The sequence below is a fragment of the Pangasianodon hypophthalmus genome, chromosome 4 (assembly GCF_027358585.1).
Source record: "Pangasianodon hypophthalmus isolate fPanHyp1 chromosome 4, fPanHyp1.pri, whole genome shotgun sequence".
NCBI classification, from domain to species: Eukaryota; Metazoa; Chordata; class Actinopteri; order Siluriformes; family Pangasiidae; genus Pangasianodon; species Pangasianodon hypophthalmus.
The window spans coordinates 21,811,151-21,818,665 of NC_069713.1; positions in this window are offsets into that span (position 1 = coordinate 21,811,151).

The window sequence follows — 7,515 nt, forward strand, 5'->3', positions numbered from 1 at the left end:
ACAAGAAGTGAAGCTGCTCGGTCGCCATGGAGACGCCGTTTCCGCGTGCCGCGTGTCGTCCAGCGCGGGACAGAGCGAACCTGCTACAGCCGCCATCGTCGTTACCACCATCATCATCACCATCATCATCATCATCACTATCATTATCATCACTGTCCCCATCACCGACCTTGCGCTTGCTCTTTTATGTTTATAAACTCGCCATGCCTTGCTTGTCTCCTACCTGACGGACTCGGTCCTCGTGTGCAGTTGGGGACGGAGTTTCTGCCTCGGGAGACGCCATGTGACAGCCGCATAGAGCCGCTCGAGCCTCTGCAGCTCCCCGAGCGCACGAGCGCGTTTATCCACGCGGCTAGAGCTCACTGAGGGCGCTGCCGCAGGGGACACACGCCATCAGCCGCACCACTGCCTCTCTGTTACTGCTGTCCTTCAAGTGGGACAGAGGAGTAAGCAAGACCAAACAATGAGCGCGGAGACGCACTGATTCACCCTGCACTGAGAGAGACAGCAGAGACTCTCTCCCTTTCTCCCTCTCTCTCCCTCTCTCTCTCTGAAAGTGCATAACCCAATCAAAGCCCGCGTCATAACAGCAAGTGAATAGTAATAACAGCACATGGCACAGCATGAAAATAAATACAGCAACATCAACATTAATACGATTAGAATTACAGAAAAGTCTATTTGTAAGTAGGTGTGTGTAAGTAACATTTAGATGTAGCATAAGAGTAATTACCTGCATTAATAATAATGTCAGTGGAAGGCCCTCACAAGTAAGACAAGTGTGTGTGGTGTGTGTGTGTGTAGTAGGAGAAGTACTAGAAGTATCAGTAGTTACAATAGTGGCAGTAGTAGAAAGTTGTAGTTGTAGCAGTAGTAGCAATAGTTGTAGTAATAGTAGTAGTAGTAGAAGTAGCAGTAGTTATAGTAGTAGCAGTAGTAGTTATAGTAGTAGTAGTAGAAGTAGCAGTAGTTATAGTAGTAGCAGTAGTAGAAATAGTTGTAGTAGTAATAGAAGTAGTTACAGCAGTAGTAGCAATAGTTGTAGTAATAGTAGTAGTAGTAGAAGTAGCAGTAGTTATAGTAGTAGCAGTAGTAGAAATAGTTATAGTAATAGTAGTAGTAGTAGAAGTAGCAGTAGTTATAGTAGTAGCAGTAGTAGTTATAGTAGTAGTAGTAGAAGTAGCAGTAGAAGTAGTAGTAGTAGTAGCAGTAGTACTAGCAGTAGTTCTAGTAGTAGTAGCAGTAGTAGCAATAGTTGTCGTTGTAGTAGCAGTAGTTATAGTAGAAGTAGTAATAGATTACAGTATTAGTACTGAGATAAATTACACATCAGTACTTTCATGACTTACTCAACTGTTGCTCACTATATGAGTAGCTGACTGAATGGTTTGTAACAAAACTTTTAAAACCAACACTTTTTCTGTGTGAATTGAATTTTTCAAAAATTTTTAAAGCAAAATGGAGGGGAGTGGGGTTTCACATGCATATTGTCTGTAGTTTTTGTACAATTACACATTTTTGCTATATTTGTGGTACAGCTGCATGATAATAGGCCACTGTTTGTATTATGTATTTAAAAAAATGTCAAGTATCATAAGATATTTTTGCCCCTAGTGTGAAGTCTTGCCACTCACAGAGCTTATAAATTACCTGTAGTAGGATACTGTTTAGTAGGATACATGGTTTCAGTTGTCAACAGGGCTGCCTCTGCATGATATAATTCAACGTGACCCCTACTCCCTGAAGTGAGAGGCCACATCAAAGCCTGGAGTTGTTTTTCACGTACGTTTGATTTTCCTGTTGTGTCAGTGTTCTGAAATGCTGGGGAGTCTGAGAGACTCATTCAGCCCAACTAGAAAACATAAGACATTTAAACCCTGCTTTCAGAGACAGTAAGTCAATATTAAATATGTTCAATGATATAAAGTAACTGTGGGCTGTGAGATGGCTAGGATTTGATATTCTATAACAGGAAGAGCACAATCTGTTATAGAATATCAGTCATTGCCGGGAAAACTCTTGCCTGGAGTAATATGCATTAAGGCCACTACAGTCTCTTGGTGATACACAGGAAACCCATTTTTGTGCAGGTCTGTTCTAGTTTTTTTTTTTTTTTTTTTTTTCAGAGCCTGTAAACATTTCTGGCTAGAAAAGTCTCAACTCAAAATTCTGAAATTCTCAATCCTGAAAGTATGGATAACAAACTATGGAAGAATTTATGCAATAATACTCCTTTCTTCTAACTATTATATTCCTACAGTCCACTATCATTCCCAATGACAGGATTTAGCACTGCGGTGTTGGCATTACTGAAAAGAATCTTTGCTTATGCTGTTTGTCTGTGTAGTGTTAGCCTATCCATGTATGTAAACAAAACAATGCGAAAATCCACTCTGAATGTCATTATGTCATATTACATCATTGCGTAATTCATTATAATCTACTTCCTGCAAGTTGGTTTCCATGTAATGGCATCACCCTGGCAGTAAGGTCTGGCTAAATTCATTACTGCTGTCGAGACATGATGATGTCCTGCCATAATTTCCCTCCCCTCTTCCTGTAAAATATCCATCTGCCCCTGCTGTCATTTTGTATTCAGTCACTCTCAGTTTAAGAAAGTGCAGATGGCACAGTGTTTATTAATCTGCTCGGAACCAGAATTTTTGTTGATATTTTACCCATTTGATCTTATTATAGAAAAGCATATATCCTGGCTCCTTTAATAATTCATACAGTGCGCTGACACAACTGTCCCTAGAAGAACCACACAGAAAACTGTTTGACCTTTTATATGATGGCATAATACAGCTTATATGCACGGCAGCCTGGGAAAACCCATCACATGGTGAAATGTGGATATTTCCAACTACATGTATTTTTAAATTTTATTGTAATTTTTATTTTTACATCTGTGTGCATGTGTGTGTACTGTGGTAGGTGTGTGTACTGTGGTGGACCAGAAGACCAGTCAAAAAGCTGCTATTTTTATAGACTACTGAGAGGACTCAGGCTTCACTTCCCTGTCATTGAGCATTAAGGTGAATTATCCTGCAAGCTATCCCTGTGTGTGTGTGTGTGTGTGTGTTGTACTTACACTTTTCCAAACCAGGATACACAGAAACAGAAGAGGAAGTGATTCATTACACTCTGTTGACCAAAAAGATTGTTTCAGTGACTGTGATTAAAATATGAAATATATCTATATATTTCTCCCTCATTTGCTTCCTTTTCATTACTTTCAAACATATCCTCTAACAGGCCCGATATTTCAAACAAATACTCATACAAAGTTTTAAATTAACTAATTAAAAAAGTTTATGACCAGTATATCCAAAATCTTGTCTTGCGTGTACCATTAGTGTAGCAATATTGAATTTCTTAAATGTTTTTAAATTTGTTTTTCAGATTATATACACTTTACACTCAAATTGTTCTTACATTCACAAAAATGCCACATTTATGCAAAATGCTTTCACCTGCACAGTTTACCTCACACATACACACATATTTATATCATACGTTCTAACATACACAAACTGCTACGCAAGTCACCTCTCACATTTACACATAGTGCTATCATATACACACTTTACCTCATATATACACATAAATTGCCATCACAAACTACTTTACCTCACATTTACATATTCATTGATATCACATATGCACTTCATTGCACACATTCACACAAAATGCCATCATACACACTTACAAACATTTTTACACAAAATGTTATCACATACACACTATATCACACATACGCTATATTGCCAAAAGTTTTGGGACATCTGCCTTTACATGCACATGAACTTTAATGACATCCCATTCTTAATCCGTAGGGTTTAATATGGAGTTGGCCCACCCGTTGCAGCTATAACAGCTTCAACTCTTCTGGGAAGGCTTTCCACAAGGTTTAGGAGTGTGTTTATGGGAATTTTTGACCATTCTTCCAGAAGCGCATTTGTGAGGTCAGGCACTGATGTTGGGCGAGAAGGCCTGGCTCGCAGTCTCCGCTCTAATTCATCCCAAAGGTGTTCTATCAGGATGAGGTCAGGACTCTGTGCAGGCCAGTCAAGTTCCTCCACACCAAACTTGCTCATCCATGTCTTTATGGACCTTGCTTTGTGCACTGGTGCGCAGTCATGTTGGAACAGGAAGGGGCCATCCCCAAACTGTTCCCACAAACTTGGGAGCATGAAATTGTCCAAAATGTCTTAGAATGAAGAAGCATTAAGAGTTCCTTTCACTGGAACTAAGGGTCCAAGCCCAACCCCTGAAAAACAACCCCACACCATAATCCCCCTCCACCAAACTTTACACTTGGCACAATGCAGTCAGGCAAGTACTGTTCTCCTGGCAACTGCCAAACCCAGACTCGTCCTTCGGATTGGCAGACAGAGAAGCGTGATTCATCACTCCAGAGAACACGTCTCCACTGCTCCAGAGTCCAGTGGCGGCGTACTTTACACCACTGCATCCGACGCTTTGCATTGCACTTGGTGATGTAAGGCTTGGATGCAGCTGCTCGGCCATGGAAACCCATTCCATGAAGCTCTCTACGCACTGTTCTTGAGCTAATCTGAAGGCCACACGATGTTTGGAGGTCTGTAGCTATTGACTCAGGAGAAAGTTGGCGACCTCTGCGCACTGTGTGCCTCAGCATGCGCTGACCCCGCTCTATGATTTTACGTGGCCTACCACTTCGTGGCTGAGTTGCTGTTGTTCCCAATTGCTTGACAGTTGACCGTGGAATATTTAGTAGTGAGGAAATTTCACGAATGGACTTATTGCACAGGTGGCAACCTATCACGGTACCACGCTTGAATTCACTGAGCTCCTGAGAGCGACCCATTCTTTCACAAATGTTTGTAGAAGCAGTCTGCATGCCTAGGTGCTTGATTTTATACACCTGTGGCCATGGAAGTGATTGGTAAACATGCAAGATACAGTATAGAACAAATTACCTTAGTTCACATTTACAACAATTATTGATATCACATACACTCTTTACCTCACATATACACAAACAAAAGGCTCTTACATCCACAATTTACCTCACCCCTACACACAAAATGTTATCACATAAACTTCTTTACTTCACACCTAGACACTATCACATATGCACTTTACCTCACACATTTACATAAACATGATATCACAATACATACTCACATTACATGCTATTATGCACTTACCACACATGTTTACACAAAATGTTATAACAAACTATTTACTTTACATATACACACACTTTACCACACACATTTACACAAAATGCTATCACAAAAACACTTACCCTCACACATACACACAAAAAGTTATAACAAACAATTTACTTCACATATACACACAAATTACCACACACACATGTACATGAAATGCTATCACATACACACAGTGTTCTCATATCCTTCTCACACATGCTTCAATATCAATCTCTGTACCTTTCCCATACAAATTATGAACACTAGGCTGTTTGTGACAGACTAGTGATGTGAAAGTGTTTTGTGTGTATTTGAGAGGTAACTTTTGAATGACAGCCTAAATAGACTGACTAGTCTGACCAAGCTAGCATATAAAGCTGCATACAAAGACAGAAAGCCTCTGATTTGCCCAAATTAACCAAACAAATAAATTAACATTTGAGATATTTGGTGATATTTTTAACTAACCTTATCAAATGTCAGGAATTGCACAAGCTTAGACGCAAACACAGAGTTTTGTTTATCAAAACCAGAGCAAACTAAAATGGAAAGTCAGGATAAAGCTCTTGACTGACTGAATAAATGAATGGAAAGGAGGGAAGGATGGATGAATGGTCAGAATTGTGGCCCTTTCCCAAACTGTTGCCACAAAACTGGAAGCACACAATAGTATAGAATGTCTTTGTATGCTGTAGCATTACAATTTCCCTTCACTGGAACTAATGGCCCAAAAATGTTCCAGCATGACAATTCCCCTGTGCATAAAGACCTGGTTTACCAAAGTTGGAGTGGAAGAACTCGAGTCGCCTGCACAGAGCGCTGACCTCAACCCCACTGAACACCTTTGGGATGCCAGGCCTTCTTACCTAACATCAGTGCCTGACCTCATTAATGCTCTTGTGGCTGAATGAACACAAATCCCCTCAGCCACATTGCAAAATCTAGTGGAAAGCCTTTCCAGAAGAGTGGAGGTTATTATAACAGCAAAAGGGGGACTAAATCTGGAAAGGGATGTTCAACAAGCACATATGAATGTTATGGTCAGGTGTCCACATACTTTTGGCCATGTAGTGTACATCCATTTTTATACTATTGTGACTTGTTCAACTGTAATTAATTTGTCAATTTATTAAACACAAAAAAAACAGAAGTGTACAGTTGTGATTGTCACATGCACAGCTTTAGCAGTAATGTTCTCTAAATAGACTAGAGCTCCTTCAACACTGCAGTGCATCACACATTCCTGATATAATGTATGTGTAGTTTCCACAAGAAAATGTAAAAATAGTCTCAAGGACAAAAAGTGTCCTTTGCTTTATTGTTACATCTATAGCTGAAGTGAACTAGCACCAGAATATTAAGCATCATCACACCCACAGTTACCCAGACATAATTTTGTGAACAACTAAAATAAATGATGTTCATAAAAGCAGATCTATTACTTACCTATTGGACTAGTAAGAAGAAATATTTCTCAGTTATATTTTGAACACAATCTAATTTTTTTTTTTTTTCTAATTTACTGATCAACTGAATAATAAGTTCTAGCATTTTAGCAGTTTAAGCATTTTCCTATTTTTGTCTGTTTGTCTTTTCTTATTCCTTTCTCTTACACAACTTTCTGTCTGTTTCTGTTTATCTAATTTAACAACACCAGCACGCTCCACTAAATTATCCACAAAATCTCCACTAAAACTAGAAACTATTAAATTAAAAAATACCCACACACTTGTATAATTGTATAATGGAATTAAAAACTCAGTTAAAACCAAAATAATGTTTGCTGACAATAAAACAAAAGGAAAATCTGTGAGAGATAATTATATACACAAACACTGAAATTATGTCTTAAAATTGTGCAATTTTCTGATGAGAAATCAAACTTAGAAACTTAGACAGTGCCTATGAAAAGTGATAGATAATATCTAGTATATATGATATCTGAGTATGCTGTACATCAGACTACAGGATGGTCATTGTACTATGTACGTCTACTAAAGACACTGAAATATATAAAAATGAATTCAAAACGCAAACTAAAATTCCTCCATTGCGATTGGAAAACTGAAAGCAATACAGAAATAAAACTACATCACTGGCATCTAATAAGACAAACACCAATGAATGAATGAATGTTATCTGGTCCTTAACAGTCACATAGTGTTGGGTACAAGATATCATCTGCTCACATGGCTTTTCTTTCTTTGTATCTGGTGGCCAGTTAGAGATTATCTCCGTGTCACAGGTGTGTAATTGTTCCATGAGCTGTCTGAGTGGAAGAATGCACTGGATGAATGTCACCCAAACAGAA